This window comes from Diadema setosum, chromosome 5, assembly GCF_964275005.1.
Source record: "Diadema setosum chromosome 5, eeDiaSeto1, whole genome shotgun sequence".
NCBI classification, from domain to species: Eukaryota; Metazoa; Echinodermata; class Echinoidea; order Diadematoida; family Diadematidae; genus Diadema; species Diadema setosum.
The window spans coordinates 38025930-38050386 of record NC_092689.1 but is presented as its reverse complement, the minus strand read 5'-3'; the positions used below and the strand labels follow the sequence as shown (position 1 = coordinate 38050386).

Sequence of the window (24457 nt, the reverse complement as noted above, 5' to 3'; positions counted from 1 at the left end):
ATTGTCGCCATGGCAACACACCGGATTTTTGAAATGATTGAGTAACAGACGATGAAGTGTCATACGTGGCTTTAGACTCATTTCTTCCTTTACTCTTCCGTATGACTATTATAAATTATAAGTTTGCATCACCTTTGTATGTCGTTGTCTCAAAGACTGCATCAGACGGTCTGACTTGTTTTTTCTTTTCCACCACAGTACTTTCCGCTTGAATGCCATGGTTATTTGTACAATACAGCCTTGATCTAGATTTTTTTTTTCAGTCATCCATTACAGAAATGCTCCCCTGGAATACTTACTTATCCCAGTGCTGCAAAAATAAATAGATCAAAAAGAATATATGGGTCAGTGATTAGAATGGATAGGAATAGCTGAAGGAAAATTACATGATGAATGAACTAATTTGCAAACGAACACATGTTAGGTGAAAAGAGTGCAATACCTAAATGAATAAAGAAGGAATACGTGTATAATGTATATTATATTTAAAAAAAAGAGAGAAAGAGAAGGCAATAGATGAATAGGGATCAGAGAGGGAAGGAAACGAATGAGAATGGAATGAGACATGTTAACTAGTGTCCAGTGAAAGAAAACAAAAATGAAATGATGATTATTGTGATCATGACGAAAAGAAGTACATATCATTTCATTTGCCATTAACTAGGACTATGTTTGCTAAATCTATATTTTCTTTTACTGGCCCCAAATTTTGGAACACTCTCGATAATAGTATGAAACAAGTTCTAAGTTTAAACACATTAACATTTAAACTGAAGAAGTTTTTCATAAATTCTTATATAGTTGAATGAGTTATATTTTAAAAAGCCTTAATTTTAAGCTTTCTTTTATACTCGTTATACTCATTCTTTTCTTTTATCTATTCCTTTCCTACATTATGTACATGCATATACCTCGGTGATCCATCGCACCATGTGCCTCGCGTGTGCTGGTATAGACCCTTCATCTCTTCTCCTTTCTCGCCTTTTCTTGTCCTCTTGTCTCTTTCTGTTTCTTCTTTCAAAACAATTTCCTCTTTTCCTCCTTTTCCTTCACTGTGCTTTGTTTTTCTCTCTCTATCTTTCTCTTTACAATAGAGGTTGTTTGTGTTCGTTTGTCCGTCTGTTTGTTTGTTTGTTTGTATGTATAGGCCTGTATGTGTTGTACACCTTTTATATTATGTCTAGCCAATTGCTCTTTGATGTTATTTAGTCTTTTTGTCCACGAGGAGACTGCAAAATACAAGCTTAGCTTTTTAGCATGTCTCCTCCATTTCCTGCTACTTTAGTTCTAATTCAATTTTCATTGTTTACTTTGCTTTTGTGATGCGTGCTATTGTCAACTTCATGTATTTTTCTTTGTTACTACATTGCATTGATGTTGTGTTATTTTGTGTATGAAAATGTTGTTGGAAATGAAATAAATGAAATGAATGAATGAATATCAATTATATAATGGCAATAGACGTCAAGTCATGACATAAAGAACAATGCCTAGTGCATTCATCAGTAGCGTATGAAAGCGTATATTCCTACACTCATGTGCAGGCTTCTCTGCTGTTATTACGTATTGCAAAAACTCCAGGGACTTACCATACCTTACTATTATGCTCATTCACGTGATGGCGCTGTTCTACTAGCACTGTTCAAAATATGGCAACTTTTCAAGCTATTACTATGGCGCCGATTTCAGTTCCTAATGTATACTATTATCTCATATTGTATGTATAAAGGTGAGAGATAAATTGATGTTGTTATGTCACGCAGGCGGTAACATTGTATATCAAGACTAGATAATTATGTGGGATGTAAGTCCACATTCAAGTCGGCTTCAATGACTACCAGTAAAACCAAGCGAGTAGAATAACTGAATTACAGTACCTCAAAAACTGTCAAAATATCAAAAGAATGTCAATTTCACATGTTATATACAAACAGCCGTATTAGTGTCGGCTTCATGCGCCAATCACATGAGTTGATCATATCTTCTTTAAGTAATCCTTGCATTAATCTTTACATATGAATTTGCAAAAAAAAAAAAAAAAATCTTTTTTTTTTTTTTTTTTTGGTCGCGGAATAAAAAAAGATAAACAACACAAACTTGCATAATTTGCATATCAAATGATTATCGTCGCATTGCAATAACTAACAAAATAAATGCTGACTTTTAATGAGATAAACTTTCGTTTCTAAGTAATTTATGATATATCGTGTAACGACATGTATAGGAGAGGTGTCAAATGATGACATCATCACCACGTCTTCTAATTTGCATAATGTGATTGCGACTTGCAACATTATTCCATAAACTCCTCCAATCTCTTCGTTTGATTTTACGCTATATTTATCAAAGTCAATTTTGAACATGAATGGAAGTGCTTGAATGAAGTAACACTTTCCGGACGATGAAATGAATGAACGAGTATCCTTATTGCCACATTGTATTGTCACTGCTGTGCGGAATACAGTACTATGTAGCATTATAAGCTGTGATGAATTCGTATGTTCACGTTATCTAACATGATGATTGCAGGGTGAAAAAATTCTGAAAATGGAGGGACGAAGTGAAGAAAAAACAACAGCAACGAGACGGAAGAGGTTTATGAAAGCAAGATGAAAAGAAGAAGAATAAGAAGGAGGAGGAGGAGAAGAAGAAGAAGATGGAGGAAGAGGAGGAAGAGACGAAAATGAAGAAGAAGAGGGGTCGTATAAAGGGACACTGATTGTAAAGGGGATAAAAAGATTTTGTCATTAGGACATAGACGGCGTGTGCCGTAAGTGGCGCTGTCTTTGTTGTAAGTGAAGGGAATATTGACATTGCTCATCCTCGTCCACCAGCCAAAGTACTGTCTCGCGATGTTGACATTGACACAGTGTCACGGAGAGCAACAATCAAGTTGTGTTGGTAAATTTGCTCGTCAAATTTGTTCTGCACTAAGTGAAGTCAATTGGTTCCGACTGACTGATCTTTTATCACAACTCTAGATACACGCAGATATCATATCACATCGAAGTGGAAGAAATTATTATCATTATTATATCATTTGCATAATGAATTGAATTGAATTGAATTTAATTTAATATTATGATAGATACTAGTAAACTAGTAATGACAATATGAATTATACGACTATCACATTGCGCGTGTGTGTGTGCGTGTGTGTATGTGATGTGTGTGTGTGTGGGGGGGGGGGTTGTCAGCTGAAGAAAAGTTTTCTTAATAATCAACAATGCAGTCATGTTGATGTCATGTTAAGGCCTGCACTTGGCCTACTTGGATACCCTTGTTAACGATGAATCACACGGAAGGCTTGGTAAGACCCAAAATGTTACCCATGAATGGCATTTCCTGTTGCGAGCTCGTTAAAATGTATCTGTTTAAAGAACATAGGCATACGAAGTCATCTTCAGTTGCGCCATGATATACTTCCCACACACACAAAGATTTCTTGAGAGCTGCAAGGCTCGTTTAATATTACTACACTCTTAAAGGCGTCGTTTACTATTTTCAGATGAAACAAAAACCCAGCTTTTGGTGCTTCAAAATAGTTCTAAGACGTGAATTAGGGATAAAAACAACAAATGTAAAAATATGAATCATTTATTATCAATGTTAAGTATTGTTAGATATACAAAATGTCAACAATATGTTTCTAGACTAAACCCTTTACAATTATAATGAGAGAAAGAGTGATATATCCGTATATTTAAGTTTTTTTTTTTTTGGTTGCAAAATTTGTATATGATAACTACATGATGTTCTGTGATACACAAAAACTGACGTACACATATGCATAAAATGTGATACGTGTATTTCAAACATTTTTTTTTTAAATAGCTGCTCCCAATGGTAAACAGGACCTTAAGTTTTATTTTTCATCCCCTATTAATGTGCATTTCCTCTTGTCTTGGATAGAATCTTCTGCCATTTCCCCATCTGTATTTTCTCGTTGTTTTGTCCTGGATTATTTCTTACGGTTTCTTACACAATTGCATATACTACATTGTTTTAATGTTTCAATCAACATGATCGATGTAATTGCATATTCACTCGTTGTTATGATGCAGCTATTCAGTTCGTTTGTTTAACATCTCTAGCAGCAGTCACACTGGCAAAACTTCGAGATCTTAAACTTAAACTTCTCAATTGCCAATGTGACCGCGACTTATTTGAACTAGATGGAGTGATATGGAATGGAAAGGTTGCTATGAAGAGTTTATTCTTTGACATTGGGGAGATAACTGAAATGAAATTAAGACATACATTAATGTAAAATATCTTCGAGTTGGAAGCATATAGAGAAGCCTATAAAAAACAATCAGAGGTCTAACGCAATTTATTGACAAATAGCGATTTTTGTTTAGAATAAAACTATGTCCCTGGACGAAAGCTAAGAAAGCACAAGAAAGTTTTAGAATTGTAAGTAGGGCCTCTGATTGCACCCTACTTTGTATTGCAGCAAAGCCACATCATTGTCTGTAGGATTAAAACAAGCAAACAAACAAACAAAATTGCTACAATAATAGTTATGTCTACAACATTTTGACGTCATGGTTTGGTGTTGTTGCATGTTGTCTTTATTTTTGACCAATTTCTCATCATCATCTTTGCCGAATTCAGATGTTCGTTTTTTTTTGTTTTTTTTTGTTTTGTTTTGTTGTGTTTTTTTTCACGGCAAAGAAGTGCTGAGTATATCTACCGGTAACATGGTTTTGAAGATAGCTTTGAAGATTTGAAGATTGGGTTGTGTAACGCGTCTACAATGTCCTTTTTCTTTTTTTTTTTAATTTTTTATTGACAAGCAATTAGCGGCTTGTCATAAGGTGTCGATGTCCATGTTTGCTTGTCTTGGGGAAAAGAACTTCGTCAACTTCTTTGGTGTCAGACCTGCGCCGAGCACGATCCGCGCTTGTTCGCCGCGCCGTGCGCCAACCCAACCACCAGAGCAAGTGGACCCTGATTACAATCACACTGAAGGTCGCAGCATCGCAGGATTCCATAATAAAACCGTCGATATGCAAAGAGAGCGGAGCTCTGATTGATGCGCCTCTTCGCTCCTCTTTCGGATCTTCGATGCGAGACGTACGCGTACACCTGCACTGGTATTTATTCTACAGACTACAGACTCAGTGCACGATACTCGACATTCGTACTCGACGCGGTTCCCATTATCATCGATGTCGGCAGCACCGTGACAAGGTAAGGTTGAGATCTTCGACAAAACTTAATGAGCCAGCGCTGTGCTTGATTGTAGTGTTTAATGTGACCAGACATCGCACTGGTCTGCGTGGTTTTAGGGGTTTTTGCGTATCAGAATTCAAGTGAAAGTGAAAGGAGCTCTGTTAAACGGAAGGAGCTCTGTTCAATGAAGCGGTATGTGGTTGGCCCAGTTACTGCAATCTCAGCAGAATACATGCCGACAGTAGTCCCGGATGCTGCAAATCGCGTTGGTGAGCTAAGAATGAGTGGCTGGATGATCATCTTATTTGGTTGGTGCAAAGTGTAGTTGTACTACTAGATGTCTATAGCTGAAGTAGTAGAACAATCTAAAAAAGGTTAACATTCAAAGTCTTGTCAATGGTGCCAAATGAATTTACTAAAGGTTCATTAAAACAGAAGAGGGGTAGTTATTCAAGCATCAATTTTTTTTTTTGGTTTTTTTAATCAATCAATAAAACATTTGTGAAAATAGAGGAAAATCATAGACAAGTAGTAGCAGTGTCTCTAAATTTTTCATCTCTGGAGGGTCAGTGAATCACTTAGGCCTCTAGGCTCTAGTATGTTTAGCCCTGCAAGTGCAAATGAAAATGAATGCTCGTGTGATCAACAATCACTTGAATCAGCATTATTTTTTTTTTTCTCCTGAAAAACACAAGGTATTAGATTCTAGCAGGGAGGTGGATACCACCTCCCTGATTCTAGTCATGGTGGCAAATTTTGCATGTTAAATTCTGTTTATTATATATAGTAATTATATCTATCTATTTGTAATATAAAGTAATCATCCCTGTTTGTGACAGGGTGCCTATTTGTAGCAGGGGCCATTTCATTCGTTGATGAAAAAGCCCAATTGGGTGCGAGAGTACCCTCACTTCCCATAACGCAAGAAACTCCCACTTATGTTCTAAAGTGGGACTAATTGTTGCTCTTTAATGTTTTCATAATGAATGAAACTGCCCCTGCCTTAAATAGGCACCCTGTTGCAAAAGTGTTGCAAAGAAGGATGACACTCTGCAGGGGTCGCACTTAACTTTTTTTTAAACTAGCCAGGCGGACTACTTAGAATCAATTTTGACACTGACGCAATATTTTGGCTAGCCAGACGGACTAGTAACTTCAGAATTGTATGATTTTTAGCTAGTCCGATGTGATTTTGGGTGGCCAATGGCCAGCGGACCATCGCCAATTTCGAACCCTGCTCTGTATATAATACATTATATAGAGGTCTAGATGTATACGTCGGACCCCATGTAATTTTTTTGTTTTAATTTTTTTTTTTTTTTAAATCTCCCAAAAGTTGGTTTCATAGTTTCTTCTTCTGTATGTATCTTGGCTTGGAACTAGTCTTTGCAGAAAACATTAAGTGCATAGGCACCCTATGTACAAATTTTGTCAAAAAATCAACTTGAGATCAACAAACTAGAAAGTACAAAGCAACAAGCAATTCAGGTTAGTGGCATTTCAGATGTGAGCACAATCTCACCTGTCACATAATGTTGCCTCATGTGTCTTGTCCAATTTAAAGAATACAGGTATAAAGGTGTAAACCTACAAGCTTTAGTCAGAAATAGTCTTTCCAACTTCACGATCTTTTTGGTGATCAGTTACTTCATTGACCGTTTGAAGAGAGCAGAAAGGTACTGATTCTCTTCAACTGGTAATAGAAAACAGATTATTAACATCCTAGCTACTAAAATGTATTTTCTATGCTAAACAACAACAACAACATAAAAAAAAAAAAAAAAACAAACTTCTAACTACCGCACCTGTAGTGCAATGTTACAAACTACTACAAACTATATTTTCCAAATTTCTGAATTTCAAGTAGAATTTTGGCAACTGGCAAGTGAAATGTTTCTGGCTGTGCTACAGAAAGACATTGTTTTAAAACTTTGCATGCCATTGAATTTAATATTTGTAAGCAACTGAGTGTCATGATTTAACTTAACGTATATCTGTATCTGGTATTTCTTTTAGATGACATGTACTCTTACAAATGTATCATCTTTAGGGCTGAGTTACTTTTCTTTTTTCCCCTTCAGACATATTCAGGCACAATCATTGGTTTATATGTGAACATAGACCTGCAGTTACTCCCAATTCCTACATATGTACAGTAGCTTATAAAACGGCCCTTTCAATATGAAAGACCCAAGTTCTTTAAAGGCTTTGAACTGTCAAAACAAGGAAGTTTCTTCTAATCAGGAAGCAACCCCCCCCAAAAACAAACAAACAAACAAACAAAAAAAACCAAACAAACAAACAAACAAACAAAACAGCAACAGGATACAAATGACTAAACACACCAGAAAGTATCAGTAAATGGGATATTTGTTTATTTTATTGGTGCTATTACTAAACAAATGTGTTAAAGTGTAGTGACAGTGTATAAGTGTATTTCAGCCGATAAGAATCAAGGATTGCTATTTTTTTTTTAGATAATAATTTTATGTCTTGAATGTATTCCTTGTTTTGGGATAAAAGCAAGTAAAACCAACACTAGAATGAAAGAAAATGCATTTCAAATACAGCCACTCAGTCACATATTCTCATGCATTAACCCTTCAGCAACTGAAGATTCCATGATACGTAATGGCCTATGATTGTTCCCTAGAAGGTACAGCAATTTTACTTTCATTTTGACAACTTTCTATATCATGCAAATAGCTCACATGCTTATTTTTGTCTATTTTAAGTTATGTTTGTTGGAAAGCCTATTAAGACTTTACCAAGAGCCGTGTGTGTCACAGAAGTAATTCTGACATACTCTTGTTGGCCTTTGACCTCTTTCAAATAATGTTATGATAATATATTATATATGAAAACAATATATTCTGCCAGTATTTTACTCTTTTCTTTTTTTTCCCTTCTTCATCCTGCTTTGATTGTGAACCATTTGTGTCTATATATTTTGTACCTATATATTGTAGGTTGAGAAAGTCTTGTAGTTACTTTGGGGCCTATTCCCAACAAGCCTGAAAGGCTTTAATTGGTCCCCCACAATGAATATGTTTATACTATGACTTGAAATGTAATGATTGTTGTTTTTAATGTGGAAATAAATGAAATGAAATAAAAAATAAAAATGGTAAAGCATAAAACTGTAAAAAGGCGGACAGGCAGTTTCAGGCATTTTAGGGAGTGACCAAATGAGTGGTTCAGTTACTAATGGGTTAATACCAGAGAACATGGTTTTATACAGTGTGTACCTGATATGAATAATCAAGGGTATTTATCATGCCTATTCTGCTCTGCACACCTGTGTGGAATGTAATGAGACTTTCAGAGCTGCTGTATTTTAGCCAATGCTGTTGAGGTAGCCAGTACTCAAGACCTTTTCATTAATTGAGACTTCCTTTCTATGCACTAGACCAGGGAAGGAAAATTGTTTTTCCGTTGGCATGTCCCGCACAATTTATGAGTCACATGAATTAAGTCATAGTGTGTGGACACTGTATGCACGTTTCTTGGAACCCAAACAGTATATCACAGCCTTGAAACCACACAGTGAGACATATTTAGACCATGATGAAAGAAGAGCTTAAGTTGAAAGATGAAGACTTTTTGATTGATTGAATTTTGGAATTTTGTGTTTGAATTTTATGTTTCCATACCAGACTTAATATAGGACCAAAAGAGCTGTACTGTATATGGTCTGCAATAAAAGCCCCCCCCCCCCCATGCCTCAAAGACTTTCTGTAGCTCTGTGTGATTTGCAAACCACTCAATAATCTTTTCATAGTGTAAATTGCAACTTGAAAAAAAAAAATCAATATTTTGTCCTATTTTGTCCTATGATCTACTCAGTATGAGGCAAATGGAAACTAACCATTGCGACATTTAGATTTGTACAGTAGAGAAAGAACTACAATAGGTGGCATATCAATATACCAGGACCCAGTTCATTATGAGACATACACTTCATATCTTGTATTTCTTGGCTACCTTGGTAAATACTTTTGATATCATTGTCCATAAGAAATGAAGTGTTGTTTTAATGTTGCTATAAATGGTACTTTTAAAATTATTATTGTTATTGTTGTTATTATTGTTATTTGTTTATTTTCATTATTATTACTAGTACAGTTAGTATTATCAGTATTCTTGGAAGTTAGTAATAATAACCATGATATTACTGATAATATATATGCAGTAATTGTGGTATTTATCAAAAATACAGATTGTTTACACTGTACAGTATATCATCATTAATTGTAATTTCAAGTGATTTGCTGTACTTATATCTTTCTTCAGGTTGTTATTTATTGTATAGAGAGGTTAATTATTGAGAGGTACAAAATGCTAGGCTGATCATTAGAATTTATCTATGTGAACAAACAAATGGTAGTAAGCCAGTGTTATGATTTTCTGCTATTTAGCTGCAACCTTTCTTCAAATTCCATGTGCTGACGTTGAAATGAAAAGTAGTACAAAGTGGCAAGGTAAAGTAGACATCAAGCCTATATATAGTGTATGAACTCTATGCAAAATGTGAAACCTTGAAACCTGTATATCTCATGATAGAGTAATTTAGCTTTACATCCTGAGAGGAAATTCTCATTACATATTGGACATCATATACTGACCCACCATGACCTAGTATAAGGGAAGCATCTTGTCTGATGCAGGAAGACAGCAGCAGCCGAGCATGGAGACAGGAGCGTATGCTTTGCCCAGTTATGTCAAATTCCTGTTGGCTGGATGCGAACACTTCCCGTCAAAATTGAGACAGAGCTCTTGGGGTCACGTAGCAGAGCTTTTTCACATCGTCCCAGCCAAGTTAGAGAGAATGCTAGAGAAGTTTTATGCCCTTCAAGTAGGCCTACTTTCTTAATTCTAGTTACTACATGTAGTACTTTGCTGCTTTAAAAATAAAGGAAAAAAGAAAAGGAAAGAATAGAAAAGGAGTGTGCCTAGGAATATTTGTTTCAAAATTAGAGCTAGCTGTTTTAATTGTATGCAAGATGGGCAATATACATTAAAGGGTATGTACAGTTCTGTTTGAGGTGAGGATTTAGCTTTTAATGTTTTGTGAGATACTCAAAAACTACTCTATGAGATGTCAAAAAGCATCCAATTCTAAGGGGTATCAAAACTTTATTTGATAAAAATCGGGTTTGAAATGGCTGAGATATCCAAAAACAAGGTGAAACAAAGAGATCCTAATAAAAGGCGTGGCCTGTCGCCTTTTATGATTATCACTTTTTTTGATATCTCAGCCATTTGAAAACCAATTTTGATCAAATAAATGTTGAATCCGTCTTAAGATTACATGCTCTTTCATATTTCATAAGATGTTTCTCATTATCTCACTTAGGAATGTTCAAAACATGAATCCCCACCTCAACCAGTACTGTACAGTCCCTTTAACATGATGTGTGTTTATCAAGAAACAACAGTTTGCTGACCTTGTATGAAATGCAAATGTATAATGTGATTGTAATGTGACACATACTTGAGAGAGGGAAGACAGAGGGATTTGACTTGAGGTAGCATGTTCTATGGCCTTAAAGAAGAGGTGATTAATCACAGATGTGCTATGTTGTCTGGAAATTCCCATTTGTAGTATGAATATTTAAAAAAAAAAAGTGAGGAAAGAAAGGAATAAAGTGGCCACAATATGACAGGCACTAGACCCAAGCGATAGCAGGTGTGTGTGTGTGTGTTTATATTGTTACAGCTCAAATCACAGCCTTTTGTTGAATTGAGTACAAAAGCGTGTGTCTGTCAGTCATCCATGCATGCGGGTAAATTAGAGAAGGTCCATTGTTGTGGCTATTACATTGTGTGAACAAACACAAGTGACACAGACTTCTTCTTTCTGAATTTTTTTTTCTTATTTACTAATTTTCCTCTACTGGCTTTAACAGCATTCTGTTGAATAGAGCAGTAGAGCAGAACCAGACCTCGTGTCTGTTCTGTTGTTACTTGTGTCACACTGTACAGTACTTACAAGAGATTGTAAATTTGACATGTAAGCAGGCCAATCCAAGATGCATCATGGTTTTTTTTTCTGTATTTAAGGAAAATATTCAGAAGTCTCCTGTAGAGTTATTCCTGGCCAAAAGGCTTTCAACGGAACGAAGTAGGTGTATATCTTAATTATACCAGTGCATTACTTTGTATTTAAGCCACTATTTATCATTTGCGGATGACAATTAAAAAGCTTTCATGCTTTAAAATAGCTCTAAATTGTGAGAAAGGGATAGAAGGAACCAACCTAAAAATGTTAATCAGTATAATCAATGTTACTGTAAATATTGTTAAATATACTAAGTACTGTAAAAGTGGATATTTTCGTGTGACTAATTTTTCGCGCTCAGCGGGGTAAGAAGAGTTTCGCGTGTTCTTAATTTCGCGGAATCAAGACCTCAACTACTGGAACATATGGCTGGCAAAAATATTCACGTGCTTTTATTTTCCTGGTTGCGCAAAATGCGCGAAAATTTCCACACTGCGAAAATTTCCACTTTGGCAGTATACAAAATGTGAACAATAGTGTAATTAAGATTGTTTCTAGAATAATCCATCAACAGTTATAGTTCGTTGAGAAAATTAGTGATATTTCCACATATTTGTGGCTTTGTTGCCAAATTTTTATATGGTAGGATGTTTTGTGATACAGCGGAATAATTCATCAAATGTGATAATATGAACATTAAAAAAAAAAAAATCACTGCTCCTAATGGTAACAGCGGCTTTAATGTGATGTTTTGACATGCCAATCAAAGGAAAAGCTCTGAGGTCATGAGATCATTACCTTATCTAAATTGTGTGTGATTGTGACTGATATTAGTGGTTCACAAAAGCATGTTTACCATTTAAAAAAAACCTCAATATTCTTCTAACCTTTTAATTTTTTATTCAGACCAAGAAAGAACATTAAAAAGGGCTTTTGATCATTATACTTGTGCTTGTGTGTACCTTCATTTTGAGTTTAGATCAAACATTAATCGGTGTGTTTTAACCCATTGAGGATGGACTGATTTTGCTACAACACTCATTTCCTATAGACACCTGCCCGAGAATACTCGGGACTCATCTTCAACGGGTTGATACTAGTGCAGTAGAAAGTAGTGGGTTGATTTCAAAGATTTAAACACAGTTCCTGATGTCAAGGTTCGTGTGATTTTAAATCAGCTGCTTTGTTGTCTACTGAGTAAATATTTTCCCATGATGTGAAATAAGTCAAAATCCCGCCAATTTCATGCATTTGTATTCATCTTAACAGGAAATTTGAAAGTTTGGAAGCACAATATGTTATATTTCTTGCACATTAGATAATGTTCATTACCTAAGTATATTGACTTTTTTTTTTGTGTGTGTGTTTCTCTCATAGCTGTTGATACTTTCATTCCTTTGAGATGTGTAACATCCATTGCCCAGGATGAGTACCGACCAACGTGGCAGGCTTGAACTGTGTAGAGGGCACCGCCCACGCTAAAAATAAGTGTGTGCAGGCCAGTCCTACCACCTGTATGGGTTCAGCCTTCACCTTTGTCTTGCCTCTAACCTCTTACAACCTGTGTGTAATCCTGTCCCTTCAATCTACGCCAGTCCACCTGCGTAATTGCAGCAGCTATGTTGGTCTGCCTTGTGTGTTGTTGGCATGTTGTTGGTGTTGTTTACCTCTGACTTATTTATGATGCTGATACTTTAAGTAATAGGCCATGTGTGTGGAGTTATTAACTGATTTATGAAAGATTTAATGTCAGTGTTCACAAGAGTATGAAACTAGAGCTCAGTCTATCTAGTCATTTGATACACCTGGTCTAGACATGTGCACTGTTTCTAATTTGTTCTTCATCTTATTTACTTGCAGAATTGTAATACAAGGTTAGAGACTAGCATCCCCGTGGAGTCATGTGACCTTCTCCAGGCTCAGAACAGCAGCAGTTTGAAATTGACCATTTGGTGATGATGGTTATGGTAGGTATCAATTTTCATGTTTGTTTGAGAAGATGCAATTTCATCCTTGCCTTCTCCACAGTGAATGCAAACTATGATGAATACCACAGTGGTGATGAGGGTAGTAGTGATTTTGAAGATATTTATTCAGGGTGATAGCGATGTTCAATAGGCAGTAGCAAAAATGATAGCTATTTATGTGACATGGGACTGCCCATTCCCTGAGTGGACAAACTCTACACACTAAAAGGTACATTATACAGTATAACAATATGTCTTTTTAAAAGCAGAATCAGAAGAATGAACATGGATGAAGAAATCAATGTACTTTATCTACTGATTTCATAAAAAAATATGGCTAGAACATGAAAATCATATATGTACATGCAAATATCTGTCTCCCACACCCTCTCCTCTGCTTTGATGTTTATCCATCATTCCATAGCTTCAACACCATCATGTCCCTTATCAGGAGAAAAGAAGATGTATAAAAAATATCTTTGTATAATTGTGTTGAACATGAGTGAATGATATATTCATATCAAAATAACAAGAGTCTATTATGTATTGATATACAATATAAATATGAATAGATAGATACACTTATGTCATATCAATAGTATTCATCACTGGTCATTGCATCATAGTGCTCTTTTTCTTTCATTTGCCCCTCCAAAATGAGAAACATTCTGTCGCTTATGTGTATTACGTGCGTTTTGTACAAATTTCACGCTTCCTTAAGACCCCTGTATTCTTTCCTTGTTCCAGTAGGTTTTAATCATAGTTATTTTGTGTTATCAGTGTGTGATGCATAGCACTGTGTGCAGTCATAACCCATTGAGGATGGGCAGATTTTGCCACAACATGCGTTTCCCATAGATACTTGCCCGAGTATATTCAGGACTCGTCTTCAATGCTTTAAAGGAAAAGAAGAGAATCGAGTGAGATAATTGTGGGACGGCCAGAGCATGATGTCCTCCCACGGTTAAGAGGGTCTATTGTTTATATTTTTCACATGATAGAGCTGGAGTATCTGTGCCTGATAACCTTGGTAATGTAATTAGGAAAACCCTGTGAAATGCGGCTCCCACGGTTGTTTCCTGCGCTCAGAATATATCTGGTGAAAATGAAAAAGAATAGGAAGAGGTGTGTGTGTGTGTGCATGCTGTATAGTGTATTCTGCCTGCCAAGATAAAAGTTAATAACAAATTGTCACCCTGCCAGAGGCATGGTGATAACTTGTGAAAGCTTGCTCAAAATAAAGCAAAGATAGGTTACACACTTACTTAAAGAACTTGTAATGTTTCCAACATGCATTTCTAAATGAGTCCCCCCCACTACTTTATTAGACTGCAAATGCACCACACCAAACTCCATAGCCTTTTTTGTATCCATTCCATCAAACATATTATAACTCTTGATATTACCATAGTTGCCAAAGTTTTCTCTCCATGCGTATGTAGTTATGGGACTGAATCCAAGATAAATCTTAGCTCCTCCCCTACTAACAACTGTTATATTCCTGGAGATTAAGCTGTTCAGACTTTAAATGCTGAGTGAAAGCTCCACTGGAGAATACCTGGAGATAATAATTGGCCCAATTTGACTTGAGAAATATGTTTGAGAGAAAAGTAGTTCAAGTTTGCTTTCATGCTAACAAAAAATGTTACTCAAATAACAAGAAATTAATTTCTTAAAAAGATTTACAATTTTTTTTTCTGTCTGAAAGGGTTTATAGTTCAGCATAGCCTAAGTTAAAAAATGGTTACCTCATGGGGATACCAAAGAAAAACGAGACATGAAAACTCGTCACATTGAGGACGAGTTAGGTGATACGCTTGTGGTCATCAGATGACAGTCATCTGTAATCGACAAAGAAAAGAATGTGATATAGGCACCTTGAAGTTATATTGAGCGTGCATGCGAAACCGTTTCTGTAACCACTCGGCCACGGGTCATCCACGGAAATGTTAAGACAAAAAAAAAAAAAACAATGTATAGATATAACAGGGGGAAAGTCACTGCCCACTCAACTAACGTGGCCGTGTGAACATCTATTGCATTGCTAGACGGAAAAGCGGCCTTGTAACGACTGAGGTCGCTATGCCATTTCCGGCAACTTGGGAAAAATACGTCCCGCAGACATAAAACCTATAATCGGCTGGTTTTGATACCTTGGCTTTAATCACAATTTTCAGTGTAATGACGTCATCAAATTACAAAACAATGACATCGTCTTGAAAGACAATTGTTCAAAGTACAACACCTCAGTCGTCGTCATTACATACTATGATCGGTTTGACAAAGTCAACCTGCAAAATGTTGCTGCAGTCGAAGCAATGTGGTCTCCAACACACAAAAAGAGGGATATGGCGTGTGTGTGTGTCTGTGTGTGTGTATAGGTGCGTTTATATACGAACGTGATTTCTACATGGACGAATATATAATACAAATTGAAGAAAAAAAAGTAAAATAAAAAAAAAATTGTTTCGTGATCTTGTGGGGTTCGAACCCGCAACCTCACGTCTCTGAGACGGCCCCTTTAACCACTCGGCCATACGTCTCGACGAGAAAATATGGGGAACGTAAACTTATGTATGTGAAAGATACATGTGGAATCGTTTTGTCCACATTCCATTTTCATTTTCAGTTTTAAACTGCAAAATTGTCAATCAGATGAGGAGATTTCAAAAAATAAAATGCATGATTACTGCAGCTTATTGTCTCAGCTACAACATACTAAAGTTTCAGAGGAAATGAAGCAAAATCAGCCGAGATAAAGGTGCTTAAACGTTGTTAAGTCAATGCATGGTTTAAAAAAAAATCACCTCCCATAGACAATACACGTAAACTTGTCCGATTTTGCGTCTTTACCTTTAATCACAATTTTAGGTATGATGACGTCATCAAATATCAAAAGCATGACATGGACTTGAAAGGCAAATGTTCAAAGTACAACATATCTGAATTTGGGATAATATTGAGCTTAAACAACAGAGATACGAGCAAATGAATGTCAGAAACAGTACCTTAAAAAAATTAATTCCACTTTTTTGATTTCAGATGACGATATGATGACGTCATAATGTATTTATGGAAATAATGATACTTGAAACGTTATTTTCAATTCATATGCTTTTGTAATATGCAATAAAAACATAGGGTCACCTGACGTTTTAAAGAGCTATGGCGAAATAAACAAAGACATGTTTTTTCACTATATTTGCACATAGATGCGCACGCGAAATTTGAACTTTTCACGCAAGTGCATTGCTTTGTTATTTGTCAGAATCGATCAGAAATCAATGGATATTGTTACTCAAAGTATCAGGAATCCAAATCAGTCAAAAAAAGTGTGTTTTTATGTCACTGACGCGCTGTGCGCGCGAAAATGCGCGGATGGACGCGCACGCGCAAAATCGTTTGAAACGCTTAAAATTGTCTGAAACTTCGAGATTTCCCATTGGAAAGTTGTTTTGAGCCTTTTAAAAGTTTGACGCGCGTTTACGCGTCCTAGATGACGTCCTAGGTAATTAGCATCAGAGAAAGAAAGATAGAACGTGACCTGAACTTTATGTCCACAAAAAATGATACAGAAATGACCTTTAGTTACGAAGTTATGATCGATCATGTAACATGGTCCGAAAATCACAAAATGGCGCCTAGATGACGTCATAGAGACGTTACTGTCATGAAAACCTTATTGTGGCTAGATATTGTCATGAGACATGTTGACTGAAAATGTCATGTTATTCCGTAATGTCATTCTTGAGATATTGACGACACAAAATGTGCCAGAAAGAAAGAAGAATAAGAAAAAAGACAGATTTTGACAATCACAATAGGTGATACGCTAAAAGCGTATCACCTAATAATGGATTTCTGACTTTATGTGAACACTAATTTTAAAATCCATTTCAGAAACATGATCACTGATGCGTTCTCTATTAGTTGAGTGTGGAAACCCCTCAGTGCCTGTGAGCACATTTCAAGAGTTGAATCCATGTTTCTGGCACTGCCTGTCAGGGTAACAACCATGTTTGTAAACAGCATGTATCATGCATTTTCATATTATGATATAAATCCCCAAAGTTTATCAATAAAACTCAGGGCCCATGAAACTTTCACTATAGGCCCGTTCACACACAAGGGAAAAAGTGCGATTTAAAAATCGATTTTCTTATCGCGATCAAAATTTCGAAATTTTTTCCAGTGTGGACAGAAAAATCTCACTAATTACCGCGATCCTTATCGCGATCCAACTCGCACTATTAGTGCGATTTTTCAGAATAATCGCGATTATTTTGCCAAGCGTCGTGTGTGTGAGCGCGATCGAGATTCGGAAATCGGTATTTTTAATCCCATCGTTCGTAGCGCGTGCGAAACTCTATTGGGACTGCGGACGGGGTCAGTCTTCGGTCATGCAAGTTTCACGCATGAGCAGTTTGGCCACTGATCGTTCTTTCCTTGCTGCGAAGTGCGATTTTTCCCTGTGTATGAACGGTCGAAAAAAAAATCGAAATTTGGATCGCGATTGAAATTTCGATTTTCGTTGTTTGTGAACGGGCCTTATATTCAATGTGGCTACTTCACCAATTTTAATTTTTTTTTTCTCAGTGGGGACTTCATTTGTTGTTTTCTTCCTGAGTAGGCCTACATGTTGCACAAATTAATTTCTTTTATCTCCTTGAAGTACCCTGTCATTTTTTTCCAGAAATTGGAATTGGGCATAAAACGTTTGTTCACATGTTGATAATGATATAGGCATACTTATCTACATCAGAACTTGCAAAAAAAGTTGTTATGCAAATGATGTAGAATGTAATTTCATTCATTCATACATTCATTCATTCATTCATTCATTCATTCATTCATTCATTCATTCATTCATTCATTCGACAGTGGTACTGGGAGGGAGCAAAGTTTCGGGAAAATTATCTCTGTCATAGTGAGTCTGTCCAAGATCATTTGTGGCACACATGTCTTCTTCCCAGCAACTCTCATCTCTTGCACTCTTAAGTAAAATTCAGGATAGCATGGCATACATTTTAATTGTCATGGAACCATTATCATAACCTTCACTGTCTTTTAAAAAAAAAATCAAATTCTTTTCATACCGAGAAGAGTAAGGTGCGCAAACATGGGCAACATTCTTTCCCTGAGTTTGAGATTATTGGAGAATTTTCACTTGCTCATAAACCCAGACTAATGCCTGCTTTGAGACCTAACCCAGCCTTTCATCAGTGTCTGTGATGTGCCAGAGTACATTTTCAAGGTCTTGTATATCACCACATGGGGGAGTGAGCTTACTGCAGATGATTTTAATGAGTCATGAAATAAAATTCATGTCTGGAGACTCGCTCAAAAGATTTTCCCATGGGAAAGGGGAAGGAGAATGTTTGCATTTCATTTGATATGTTGTAAACTTACCCCCTGTTCAGACACAAGCCAGTTTATACCAAAACTCGATAAAAAAGCGACGTATGAAGAATCATAGAATAGCCGACAGACCGTTTAGACATGGTTTAGGCACTAATCTGGACTGTTCTGGAAGACATTGTATAGATGCGCAGTTTCCCACTGCGGAAATTGTTATGGTCATGATGTGGCCGCTACCGAGAGGAATAGGGTCACCTTTTGTGCGAGCTTACATTAAGCCCCGCCCAGTTATACTGTTCTATGGTCGCCATATGCTCAGACTCACATTGGACACAATGGAATGCTGGTTCGTTATCAAGTTCTAGTTCAAAACAATGCTTTGACTGTCATTTCGTTCGTCCTATACGTCATTTTGTTAGCATTCAGACGTATAAATCATTGTATAGCTATACTGTTTTAGTTTTATTTTTTTTTTTTTTTTGCGTCTGAACACCCTGTTATTTTCAAGAAAAGTGGAATCACTGATTAGTTGTATTCAAATTACTTCTATTCAGTTAGACTCAATTTTGATTAACATGAAGATGTTCTATTTACATCTAATCTCATTTCTGAAAGACTTGATGGAAAAAAGTCTATGAAATGATGTCAAATTTTATTGTAAAGGACGGGAAGATCTTGGAAAAATGAATATTTTCAGCATATAGGGCCTACTTTCCAGTGGAATACCATATGGTATGTATTATCATTTTTCATTTTTATCAACAAATGAGAAGTATACCAGCAAATGACACAGATTTTTGTGCTGCTATGACGTTTGAATAATTCTTGAATCTGCATGTATTTCAAGTGAGAGAGAATCAAATTAGTAACACAAGTGACTTTAATTAGGCCCTATATGTGCATATCCCCCCTCTTTCTTAAATCTGTCTTTTACGTATTGTGTAGCAGTTAGGCAAAAGTGTTGAAATGACTATGCTTCACTGAGTGCAGACTCGAGTCTTTCTGCAGAGCTTTTCACGATGATTGCTGTGATGGAGCGAAAGTTGCTGTTATGAACATTCATGAACATTGTGCAGGAAAAGAAAGCAGAAACATGGTCAAGGCCATCAGGGAACCATATCCTCTGATTGAGCTCTACAACACTGTTAAAAAAAAAAAAGAGGAAAAGTGAATGTGATATACGTATGTTACAGCCAGGAAAATGCGTGTCGAAGGATGGGGAATCCTCAATAACTTTGTGGTCGGGCTGCACATGGTGAGATAGGTGAAAAGGTATCTATAAGAAAACAGAGAAATTGATGAGCGAGGTGGATAGAGAAAGAGAAAATGAACCGAAGTACTGTGAAAAATGACCCAAGAAAATATCAAAGTGATGAGAGAGAGGAACAGGGATAGAAGGAGCAGGGATTTTTTTGAGGAACAACTTTCACTCCCCCCCCCCCCCCCCTGGATGATGACTTCCTGTTGATGTGTTCCATCCTGAATTTAAAGATGTCAGCCTTGCCTGCTCAGATTTCCTGCTGTTTTGAAGGGCATCAGAGATGCTCTTAAAAAGGAGAATTCCAGACAAAGAATGACTTTTAAAGGAGTCCAACTGTGATCATAGGAAGCGATCATCACTTTTAAAGTGCTGCACTTTTTGTGCTTTTTAAAGTGTTCAACTATACTGTACATTAATAAGAAGTTTTGAGTTTGATGTAGAAAAGAAAATTTAGAGTCAATGCAATAGAACTAACTTTTCCCTCCTAAAAGTGGTTAAAATCTCACAGAAATTTGAATGAATTTTCATTTTAACACGGAAGCTTTGTCTACTCCTATGCAAAGTTTCATTTAGGTACCTCAAATGGTTCTTGCACAACCCGAAAACATATTGCCTCTGGCGACACTTCTTGGTGGAGAATTAGAAAATATCTGGCTGGAGGTTACACTTTGTTTCAGTTTTGGAACTTTGTGATGGGCAAATAGTCTAGTTCAAATTTGAGATTTTCGGCCAGTTAATGTCATTGTGATAATTCAAAGAAGTGATTACTATTGGAGTTCCTATTATCTTCTTATTTTAGCCTTATCTGCAGAAGATTTCTTAAATTTGTCCATCATTTACTCAAAAGATAAAATTTTATCTTTCATTGTAGCTTAAAGACGAGGCACAAATTTAATTTTGCTTAGAAACTTTACAGTCCATGGCCAAAGTGTTCATTTAAATAGCAAATCATACAGACTACTGCACTTAGAAAGTGACTTTAAAGTGTGAAGTCTTCGTACAGAATTGTTTCTCGTTTTTTTTCTTACCAGTCATATGACATAGGGAAACATTCTTTTGCAGGACTTCATTGTTACCAGTGAACAAATGTTTGAAAAAAACAGTCAGCATTCATCTGTCTGACCTGTAGTACCCATTATGCCTCCCTTTGGGTGGGTGGGTAGGGGGGGGGGGGGGAGTAGGGTAGGAATGATGCCATATAATCTGTCTGCCCCACCTTTGGCAAACAACAGTCACATGGACCTTACAATAGGTAGGTTCACACACTGTTCCTAAACTTTAAGTTTAGGTCAAAAACTTGACTCTCAATGATTAGCTTGTAGTTTAGCACTGTCTGGACGTACTCGAAAGTTAGCAATCTTACAGTTTTAATAGTTGATGATTAGAATCACAAGATGTCTTAGGGTTTACACTCTCTCCAAGAGTCAAGGGGGGGGGGCACTTGTAGTTTCGCTCCTTGTGGACACAATAATCAACAAGCTTGTGAGTTAGCGTGAACCTAGCTTCTCGTTCGCATCCGGGTCAACCTGCAAATGCGCTATTTTGTATGGGCATAAGGTCATGTAATTAAGCATGTGGACACAATAATCAATGGACTCGACAGTGAGTGTGACCTAACCTATTTGCTCTCAGCTTCTGGGTCAATTTTTACGATTTGGTGTCATGTGGACGTGCATTGTAGCTTCAAACTGGATGCTACTTCAATATTGAAGTTTGAAACCTCAGAGATTGTAAATGCTGTGTGAATGTAGCTATTGTTTATGAGTCTCTCTCTCTCTCTCTCTCTCTCTGTTTGCATCTGTGTGTCTCGCCATTTCTCTTTCTCTAGATGAAGAGAATGTCACACATATGCCATGACGAGTTATGTGACAACTGTTTGCGCTACTGAGAGAGAGGGAGGGGAATTCAGGCAGAATTTCATCGACCAGTGACAGTATTTTTTTTTTTTCCTTGGTAGGACAGTCACCCTTATTTACCCAGTCTTTCCTGTCAGCTGCCTGATATTTGGATACAAATGTTGCCTGCCCATGTTTGTGTTATAAATCTGCAGGAGTGACATTTTACCTGCTTTAAGGACAAGTTCACCTTCATAAACATAAGGATTTAGAGAATGCAACAATATTAGTAGAACACATCAGTGAAAGTTTGAGGAAAATTGGACAATCGATGCAAAAGTTATGAATTTTTAAAATGTTTGTTTTGGAACCGCTGGATGAGGAGACTACTACAGCTTGTGAGTCATATGCGTACAACAGTATAAAGAAAATGTAAAGAAAATTCAACATATGTTCACTTTTTTCGCATAATAAAAGAGCACTTGACTTGCCTCTTTGTAAAGGCAGGGGGAATAATATTACCAATAACATTTGTCGGTAACGAGTCGGGGGAATGTGTACTTTTTTCAGAAGATGAAATTTTGTGAAATTCTCTTTATATTTTCCTTATATTGTTGTACGCATGTGACATCTAAGTTATTCACACACTGCAGTAGTCTTCTCATCCACTGGTTATTGCACAAAGACTTCAAAAATTCATAACTTTGAAACGGATTGTCCGATTTTCCTCAAACTTTCAATGATGTGTTCTACTAATATTGCTACATTCTCTCAATCCTTATGTTTATGAAGGTGAACTTGTCCTTTAAGTAAGGCACCTGTGTTTCTCTCACACATTGTATGTGAGATTTCTCATGGGGTAATGCAGTCTGTAGGAGTATAATGTGTCACCAGGGAGGTGTAAGAAAAGGAGAGACAACTCCCTCGTAATTCATGTAAACACATGTTTGGGTTCAAAGCGTTACAATGGGATGTCTATCATTCCACTATACGCTTTGAAGTCATGCTCTGCACCGCTCTAGTTGCAAGACGAAGTTCGGAAACGAAAAACGCATTTCACCTTTCGTTGAATTACAAGCTTTATTTCCCCGTAAAATTTTAAATCGAATACTCGAATTGATTAAGAGCAGTTTAGGAAAGAATACAATATTATAAACAAGTATTTCTAGTTTCTTCGTAATGCGCAAATCGAAATGAAATAAAAATTAGGCCCTCTTAAAAACCTAATATTTTTCTATAATGCGCACATTTCCGCATGTTAGTTTTCTATTCCTTTAATGTGGGATATTTTGATCTTTCAAATAAAGTACTCCGCTAAAGCGTGCTCCAGCGTGCTTTTAAACTATTTGCTGCTAAAATTGTTAGTTTTACACTGCATTTTGATTCGCTGCTCCAATTCAAGGTACACAAATTCATTGTTGCCATCACATTGAAAGAGAGAGAGCGAAATGCAGTAGGGGCAAGTATTTCTAGATGTGAGAGCGCTAGTCCCGATTATTGATGCTCTCTTTTGTCAAAGCACCTGATTTCCACCTGTAGTTAAGTGCATAACTTCTTGGCGGTGCCGCGCATCCTTCAAAGGAGAGCAGGAGTTGTCTCTCCTTTTCTTACACCTCCCTGGTGTCACCAAGAGGATGCAAAACAAGTTAAGTGTTTCTTGTAACTTGGATAAACCCTAGCATTGCAATGAATAGTTATTTTGGATCTGTTGTGATATTAATGATGATAATGCTTTAGATTTAATTGATTGTATTTTATTCAACTTTTTGTCCTCCCAAAAGTTGTATCACTTTTGAGATGCAGCATTATGATGTAGCTTGTGAGCATGTGTAATTCTGCAGGAAGCTTACTGATAAAAGTGAAATATCTCTTCTCATATCCTCCTGATGACAAGATAATTTAACAGCCTTCCTGACTTGGGAATTATTTTTGTCTATTGACATGCATGTAACATTTAGGCCCTAAGTATTTCCTGATTGCTCGTTGGAATCTTCCTGATATGTAAATGAGTGAATGTTGGCAGCCCTGTGTAGCATCCAGTGCAGTCCAGTCATTGTGCCCATTGAACAAATGCTTCTACTTTCCTCTTATTTCCTGGACAATTTTACAGCTTCAGAGTATTGCATATATTCTCCGTGAATTTATCATCAATACCTCTGTAATCTTACAGAGGGATAAAGAATTGGCATTCGTATGCCTCAATATTTTGATTTTTAAACATAAAGGCCCGAATTCACGAAGGTGGTACAAATGAAACCATGGTTTAAACCATCAAACCATGGATCGCCAAGTGTCGCAAGGAATATTTCGTTACGAAATTGGTCATTTCGTCGATAAAATAACCGTTTCGTTAGCGAAATTATCATTTCGTGGACGAAATTTTCATTTAGTTACAAAATGTTGTCATTTCGTTACAAAATAATCATTTCATCGACGAAATGACTGATTTCGTAACGAAATATTCCATGAGACACTTGGCGCTCCATGGTTTTTGTCCATGGTTTAAACCATGGTTTCATTTGTACCACCTTCGTGAATTTGGGCCAAAATGACATCACATAAACTTGTAGTATTCAGTCATATTCAAGGAAAGTGTGTAAATGATGTAATGATAAAGTGTGGATTAAACTCTTCTTCTTTTTCTTTCTTTCTTTTTTTTTTTTTAAATGTGAGATCACAAGTATGATATTTTGGAGAACCCATCTGGTACTACACTAGACCATGCATAATTCATATCTAGTGGATGCTGCATAGTCTAAGTTGCATTTGAAGCCATAGAAAACTTACAAAATTGTTAAATTTCTTCCTATTCTTCCTATTATCAGGAGGACTTTTATATGGTTATGTATGGTGTATG

General features: G+C 36.5%; 1 protein-coding gene across 1 annotated transcript in view; it reads left to right on the top strand.

The window, feature by feature from the left end:
• Positions 1-5120: 5120 nt before the first annotated feature.
• Positions 5121-24457, top strand: part of LOC140229352 (chondroitin sulfate N-acetylgalactosaminyltransferase 1-like) — a 55773-nt gene continuing 36436 nt past the window's right edge. Inside the window, exons 1-2 of the mRNA XM_072309637.1 lie at positions 5121-5196; positions 13040-13146. The gene's annotated coding sequence lies outside the window, so the exon portion shown is untranslated. The remainder of the gene's footprint in view (positions 5197-13039; positions 13147-24457) is intronic.